Consider the following 8,571-nt stretch of genomic DNA (forward strand, 5'->3'; position numbering starts at 1 on the left):
CACTCAATTACTCAAAATCGAATTAGCCAATATTACACCTGCTTCCCCTGCCTCTTCTTGCCTTGCTTGCAGAAACCACAATAAAGGCTCCTGGCTGAATTTTCCCCACTCTCTCTGTCTTCTGGCTGACCCTGGTACTTCCCTGTATGGTCGTGCCCCTTATTTCTAGGGACTTGTGGGTATACAAAAATTCTTCCTTCATGACGGATATTTCCACGTCTGCGTGTCTTACCATACCTGAGTAAAACAAATCCCTGGCACATTCTACAATAGGGCTTCATGACATCCAAGGAGAAAAACAAGCCAGTTGCTCAGAAGCGCAATTATTCATAAAAGTGAGGCCAGAGGTAATTGTCTCCTGTGAGCCCTCTTAAAGAGGACATTGTGCCATGGTGTAAACAAAGCCTCAAAGGCAAATCCACAACAGAATGTCTTTGCATCAGTTAGGACACTTTCAGCAGCAAGTGATAGAAAACTGACTGAAAGAGGAATAGACACCAAAAGTTCAGAGGTAGGGCGGTTCCACAGAATTTACAGCTCCAGGAGAGCTTGGTTTCTTTGTGATTCTTTGGGGCTTTTTTTCATTTTTTTGTTTTTTTGTTTTTTGTTTTTGCTTCCCCACTGAACACTTTCTGAGACACAGTAGATCTGTTTATCTTAATGTAGTAAGAAAATATTTTGACATATTCACTGATCACTTTTACTTTTGGTATTCCTGTCTACCCCGTGGCCTTTCTTTTTAACATTAGAGGCTAAGTCCAGAGACAAAAAAATGGAGTCAAAATCTTAGCCTTGACTCTAAATAAAATAGGCTTGTGAAAACCAGAGCAGAGGTAATGTCTTGAAAACTAAGGATTTCAACTGACAAGAACCTGGCCTTTGGGGGAGGATCAAAAGGGTCACAGTGAATAGCTGAGTACATGATGTTTAACTGGAAATGACAACTGGAAGAACACCTATCAGCCCATTCTCTCCACCACAGAGCGAGGGGAGGAAGGCCCTTTCTGGGCTACAGGGAGGAGAGTTTCTCCAAATTTCGGAGGGTAGGATAGTAGGGAAGGCTACTGATGCTGAGAGTCTCCTAGAAGGAACTCTGTGTCAGGCACGCCCAGGCCAAATGAGTCATGATAATGACCCCTTGATAAGTTGGGTGGACCCCCGAACACTGGGATCTGTGCCCTAAGAAGTGGCTAGCATGGACCAGGGCTCAGAGCATCATCTAAGCAGGGTCTGTGGGTGGCCAAGGCTATGGTTCTCAGGGTAGATCAGGGAAAGGTCCTGAGACTCCAAGAGGTCCCAGAGGTGCTGAGAGAGCTGGGGGAGCCTCGTGGTTCTGGTGAGGGGGTGTAGCTACTTACAGAACTGGGATCTGGCATCCAGGACCATAGCAAGGCCGCGGGGGATGCAGAGGCGTGGAAATGAGGACCCAGAGGGGCTAAGTGGGCAGAGATGGACTGAGGCCAGCACCTCCTCCTCCTCACAACTGCAGCATTTACCTGGGTCCCCCAGAGCCTTGACCCATCCCTACGGCAGAGCAGGGGAGAAACATCTGAACTTAAATCCTGAAATGGCTCCATAGTCATTAATAGAGTTTGTCTGGAAATACCGAGATTATTTTTGCTCTTGGGAGAAAATAGGGGCTCAAGACAAAAGTAAACATGATCATGGAAAAATACTGTTTCGTTTTCTCATGGTTGAGCTCACAGATCCTAGGGAAGCTTGGTGTAAGGTATTTTGGTATTTAGTAAAATAGTTGTTTCACTCCAACTAATACCCAGTTATTGGTTATTAGCTGTAGGCAGGACTCAAATGAGTCTTAAATTTTCTCTTTTATCTTTATAGGAAAATAGTTTGCCTATATTTCCTCATTTTTAATAATTTTCCATAGTGAACATTATTGCTGTGGCATTTATTCATTCAGTAAACACTACTGAGGACTTCTAGGCACCAAAGGCATCATGCATCAGTTTGGCATGAGAGACATAATATCGGTGACTTGAATGAGATAGAAAAGTATTTCTCTTTCTTACAAAATTCTGGGAATAGACAGTCCAGGACTGGAGTTGTGGCTCCACAACTCCACAACTCCACGAGGTCCTCATGCACTCAGGACTCTTCTCTTGCCATGTATGGTCTCATTTCACATAATCACTTCCTGGTCTAACATGGCTGCCCAGGTCCAGTCATCACACCCATATTCTGGCTAGTGGGAAGGAGGAAAACAAAGGACATGCCTAGCTGTCTTCTATGGAAAGCTCCTGGAGGCTGCCATGTGATACTGCTATTTACACTTCCTTGGGCAAATCTTGGTCAAAATGCATTGCTTTAAGAGTGAGGCAGCAGGGGACTTCCCTGCTGTTCCAGTGGGTAAGACTCCGCCCTCCCAATGGAGGGGGCTTGGGTTCAATCCCTGGTCAGGGAGCTGATCCGCATGCATGCCGCAACTAAGAGTCCGCATGCCGCAATTAAGACCCAGCGCAGCCTAAATAAATAATAAAATTAAAAAAAAAAAATTGGATGTCAGTAGACATTAAAAACAAAAAAAAAGAGTGACGCAGCAAAGTAATTTTTATTCTGAGTGGCCATGTGCTCAAAAAAGTGGCAGTTCTATAAAGATGTAAGAAAGGGGAATGATTTAAGGGGATAACTAACAATCTCTAACAAGCACTAACAAAATCTCTTGGCATGTTTCATTTATGTCAATTTAATTCAACAAACACTGACGGAGCATTTATCACAAGCCAGAAACTGGCAAGACAGGTGCCGGCGGGGTCCTCCTCGCTGGCCTTCATCCCACCATGCTGCTCTCCCTCTGATCAGGCAACTGTCTTCTCATTTCCTTCTGATCTGATTTGGCTTTGCAGAGACAGATTTCTTTAAAAAATATTTTCCGCTAGCAATGTTGCCTAATGCTGAACTTTGAGGGTAAAGAATTGTTTTACTTACCTGACACTTTGATTCTTTATGAGGAATCACCTAGCCTACAATTACCTCTAGGCTTTGAGTGTGAATCATCAATTGATACTAAATCTCTTAGACCCAGAATCACAGAGTTTTAAAGCTAGAATGGTCTCAGAGAATACTGAGCCCACCCCACTCATATACCCGGGAAGAGATGCAGAGGCTGGCCAGCGCCAGGGGGTGCCCGGGGTTTGTGGTCCTCTCCAGGCCCTCTGCCTAGCCCTCCACAGCGGGAGCGGCGGCATCCTGCTAGAGGCCAGTGCGCAGTACAATCCCAGGCCTCTGTCACATGTCAGCAGGCAGTGCAAAGGGAGGCTGTAATTGATGCTTTATCCTGCTCTTGCATCCCCAGGTGGCTTGTCCCAGTTCTGCAGATACACATTTCCGAGCCCTGCTGGAGGCAAAGCTTGCTCCTTGGCGCCCTTCTCCATCCTCCTCCCCTCTCCTCATCTGAGCCTTCCAGCCACCCACGCCACCGTCCACCCCCTCAGCACTTGTCCATCTGTCTTTCTACCTGTCGCTGAGTGCAGGGGAAGGGGGCAGAACTTCCCCGCACCCGGCCCGGGCAGCATGTCCTGAGTAGGTGGGTTGCGTGTAATTTGTTGTCCTAATAGTAAAAATAATCTGGTGGTAAGTGATTGAGTGGGTGTATAAAGAGTTAAAATTACCAAGGTCATTCTTACTTGGGCTGAAGTTACAGCCAGGAGGGCTGGGGATTAGCCTGGCCCTGGCACACCTGGAGGCTGAATCACAGATGCTCCAGGCATCTCCCCCGAGCCCCGTCCCGGTCACACAGCCTCCCGCCTTCGATCGTGTCCCCCACCTGGCCGGCCGGCGCTCCCTGCCGCCCCTTCCCCGCGGTTTCCGTCCTCGGAGCGGAGCGCATCCTCTCCTTGGCCCCTCGCGGGCACCACCGATGCTTCGCTCGAGTTTTCCGGGCACGCGCGGGAGCCAGGGTGGCCAGCGTTCTCCCCTCCTGTGCGTGAGCAACCCAGAGGTGCAGACGGGGCAGCGGGACAGTTCGGGATAGAAAAAGACTATGGGAGCATCTCATGGGATGCAAGATGAGTCCCCTTCCAGTCCCACCCTCCGCGAACTGGTCGTCAGATGTCTCCCTGATCCGGATTCATCTGACTCAAGGTCCCAACTGCTTGCCACAGGGCAGGGGTCGCTCAGGACTGTCAACGCTCTGCTTTTGGGTCGTCCTTTAAAGCACTGGGGCGGGGGTGTGCGATGGGGCATAAACGTTGATAAGTGTTGGGGGAAGGGTTGTGTCTTTTCTCCACAAGGAGGTTGAGAAAGTGTTGCCTGAGACGCAGAAACTCCTTTCTTCCACATGCTTTGTTGTTCTCTGTGTGTGTGTCTCGTGCATTTCAGAATTCCCCGCAGAGAATCGAACCAGAAAGGAAAAAACAAATATTCCGGGCTGAAAAAGAAAGACGCTTCCCAGAAGTTATGATGGCATCGCATCGCGTGGGAGCGCCTTCCTTCTGTGGCCAAGAAAACGGAGGGCTATTAATGGATACAGTTTGTGGGTGGCCTATTTCCTTGCAAGTCATCCTAAGTGGAAGGCCTAACTGTGCTCCGTCAAGCTCTTTTCCTCGAATTCGCTTGCAAAAAATTGCTTCCAGAGCTTCCCTGCAGAGAAAGAATACACCATATTATTTTAGAGAAGGCCAAACACCGCCCGAGAATTCCTGTTCCCCTAGCCTTGTCTTCCACACCCTTGTGCATCCCTGACTGCAGGCTTGCATCTACTTGGTGCTCACTGTCGACTGTCGCTGGCAGGCTGGGGTTGGGGAGGGCGGCCTCCATTTCCAGGCTCCACCACTCTTTTAGGGCACAGATGAAGGAGGGCTGAAGTGTGTTGCTAGGCCCTCCTCCTCAACACAAAGGTCCTGGTCTAGTGCATTTTGGATGTGACTTCGAGAGACACCTATGTCCACAAAAATGGGCCCAGGTCGCAGTAGCCAGGGTCCGGGAAGGCCCTAGGGCCAGAGGTCCATTTGGCCACCTTGGCATCTGTCCTTAAGGCCACAGAACTGCCTCAGCTGGGGTCCCACTGCAGCCTGTACTCGCACTTTTTCTCCTTCTAGCGCCGATTCCCTATCAGAAACCTAGTGTTTAAGGTGGGAGGACGGAGGTGGTGAGGAGGAATTAGACCTGGTCAGTGAATCTTCTGTTTAGTCTGAGAAATAAGTGAAGATTGATTTCGGGTCATCTTCTCCTAGCTTTAGACTTAACAAGACAGGCTATCCAATGCCACAGGTGGAGGAGATGTTATTCATTGAAAGTTCTCTTAGGGAAAGTTCTCTTAGGTATTTATTTGGAAGCATGTGTCCACAGAATGAAATCTCAAGGGTATAATGAAACCGCAAAAGGTGCTTCCCAAACTGACCAGAGGTACTTGCTTTGCTTGGTGGCGGAATGGGGATGGCTAGGGAGAGATAGAGGGAAAGGGACCAGTGAAAAAAATGAGCCCTCTGCATTATCCCCAATCTTCAGAAAATACACTTTACTGATGAACTCACCAAACGCTCAGAGGCTGGTGGGGAGGGTAATGGGGTCACAGACTTTGGGGGCTTCTATTCTGATGGGCCCCAAGATTGATAGTGGGGTTGGGGATGGGTCTCAGCCAAACAAACTTAGACCTTAGGGTGTAAGGGGATGCCAGTGGACATCCGTGTTCCATCACAGATAAACAAGTGAGTTTGGAATGAAAAGCAAAATCAACCTGCACTTTCCTTTTTATGCTACTTGAGAATGTCACCCATTTCCAAGGGGCAGGCTTTGGTCTTTGAGTGTGTTTGTGCTTGACAATGAGTGTCCAACATCCCTGCTCACCCATGTGGATCACGTGACACACGCACCCCTGTCCGTGGCAGGCAGGGTACAATTCTCAACCTGCCTCCTTGACTGAGAATTCACACCCAGGGCGCGACATTGTGCCTCCAAATACCTCCAACTTTTCCCGTGGTGACTTGGGTTTCCTTTTGAATCTTGCAGGACCCCCTTTCTGCCTTTTTTCTCATTCTCCCTCCCCCACAGTTGGGTCGGTGTGTCTCAAGTTTTTGGTGCAGAGTATTGCCCGGGGGTCCTATTAAAATGCAGGTTCGAATTCAGTAGATCCGGGTGGTCTGAGATTGTATTTTTAACACCCTCCAGGTGAGGCGGGACGCTGGTCTGTGGACCACAGTTTCAGTGCTGACCCTGTAGATCCCAGCTGAATTTCTCAGCCCAGTGTGGTCCTCAAGCCGTCGGCATCAGAGCCCCGGGGGGGTGGGGTGGGGGGGAGGAACTGGGCTGCAAACAGAATCTAGGGAGGACACCTGGCACCCACGGTCTGATAAAGTCCCGGGTGACGCTTGTGCAGACAGACGGTGGTGAGCAGCTGCTCCAGGAGAAGAAAGGCTCAGATAAAGTCCCGGGTGACGCTTGTGCAGACAGACGGTGGTGAGCAGCTGCTCCAGGAGAAGAAAGGCTCACAGCCCGGCCCCCAGAGCCCCCCAGCCCCTCCCCGGGCAGAGCCGAGGTCACAGTGACCCATGGGCTTGTGCTGCTGCTACGTGCACAGCCTCCTCCTTCTGGGCCCCCAGGTTTTGGCCTCCCGAGTCCTGGAAACAGGAGATCGTCTTCGTGGGATGGCTCCAATAAGTAGCACTTCAGATCTTGGCACAAAGAAGCCCTCCTCGAGGGGAATACCACATGAAAGAAAAATCACCCAGGAAAGCACTGGAGGGGGGCAGGGTGGGGAAGGACCCTCCCCCGACTTTGTTCCATGGGGCAGCCCTCAGCACAGGGGAGTTCCCCGAGCCATCGCTGAGGCCGTGAGGGTGGTGAGCCAGGCAGGGCTGGTCGGCAGGACCCTGGCTGCCAACCCAGGATGCCGCCTCGGGGCAGCACCGGCACCCTCCATGGTGGACGCAGAACCTCCCAGGAGATGCGCCTTCCCGCGGGGCAGAGACAGGCATTTAGCCCAGTAGACCCTGCCCTGCCCCAGCCCCCAGCAGAGCATGCACTGGATCCCACGCCTGAAAAACGCAGGTGACAAACCATGTACAAATCTGATCACATGAGTAGATGGTGTGCCCCCTTGGCACTCATAGCTGGTGGCTTCTGAAACCCTAGAAAGAGAGTGTAATTACACCATGCTTGCTTCATACGTCATTTCCCTTGTCAAGTGAGACGTCTCACCCTTAACCAATGGTTTTATCTTCCCTGAAGGCTGTCTGCCTGCCCAGCGTGGACCTACGGATGATTTCCACTTTCATTTTAACGCAGACGTAATAACGACCCTAATGTTACCACCACCCCCCATAGCAATGATGGTGCCCCTCGTGTGTGAAAGGACTTGCACTTTGAAAGCATGGTTCCCCAGCGCCAGATCCCCGGAGACTCCGAGCCGCCTCCCTACCCACTTCCTCCGAATACGCAGGGTGCCTGCCAGGTGCGGGCGTGGAGAAGTGCAGAGACAGACAGCCAGCTAGAACCCCTGTGATGAGTGCGATGAGGAGGGCGCAGCAGGAGGGAGGCTTCTAGAAGCCCCCCATGCCTGGACTGAGCCTTGGAGACCGAGCAGGAGTCTTATAGGGAAACACACCAAGGCTGGAAGGTCTCTCCCATTCAGGGAACCGGAAGCAGCCAGCACTGCTGGCGCTGAAGATGAGCATGGGCTGGGGCAGGTGAGGAGAGAAAGGCAGGCAGGGGCCAGAGCGGGAAAAGCTTCCTGTGTCCTGCCTAAGGTTTTGCCCCCTCCTCCCCACCCCCACCCCACGCAGGAGCCCCTGTAAGGCCTTACGCAGAGGAGACTTTAGGAGTGGGTCCTGGGGGAGGCCCGAGCCGGCAGTGCGCGGCTGCCCGCCTGGAGAGGATGGCCTTGGCATGCATCAGTGCTGCGCTTGCACGGGTGGAGAGGTCCTTGCAGACTTTGGTGCCTGGCTTTTCATAGGTCAGTTCCCCCACTACCCTTCACGCCCCAGTTGGTGCCCTGAATGGATCTAGAGTTCGCCATATGTCTGCGATGGTGGCGGCAGGACTGAGGGAACCCAGCCATCAGGTTCATTTTCAAACAATTGGCGAGGAAAATACTTGGCACAATTAGAGAAATGGTTAATATAGTCTTACTTAAGAAAATGGAAAATTGACGTTAAAAAAATTTTTCAACAGAAAAACAAGCAAAGGACATGTGTAAACAAATAATTTAAGATAATATATAGAGGCACAAAGAACATAAATAAATAAATAAATAAACAATACACATGAAAAATATTTAATACTATTAGCGACCAAAGTCATGACCATTTAATCAGAGAGTTGCCACTTTTTGTATATCAATTTGGCCATATTTAAGAAGCAAACACCCAATTCAGTACTGAGAAGAGTGCTGAGGTATGCCCTCCCCAACACTGGGGGCATGGAACTTGGAAACTTTTCTGAAAGCAATTGGGGAAATTAAAACCAAAAGCCATGACAATTTCTTGTTCTGTGATTTTACTTTCAGGAATTTCTCTTAAGGGAATAATAAATGAGGCAGCAGATGTATTCTCTGGGACACTGCAGTGTTAAGTGGTGAACCTTGGAACATAGAAGCTGAATGTTTGACAAACAAAA

This window comes from Balaenoptera physalus (genome assembly GCF_965194825.1).
Source record: "Balaenoptera physalus genome assembly, chromosome: 14".
Classification (NCBI taxonomy): Eukaryota; Metazoa; Chordata; class Mammalia; order Artiodactyla; family Balaenopteridae; genus Balaenoptera; species Balaenoptera physalus.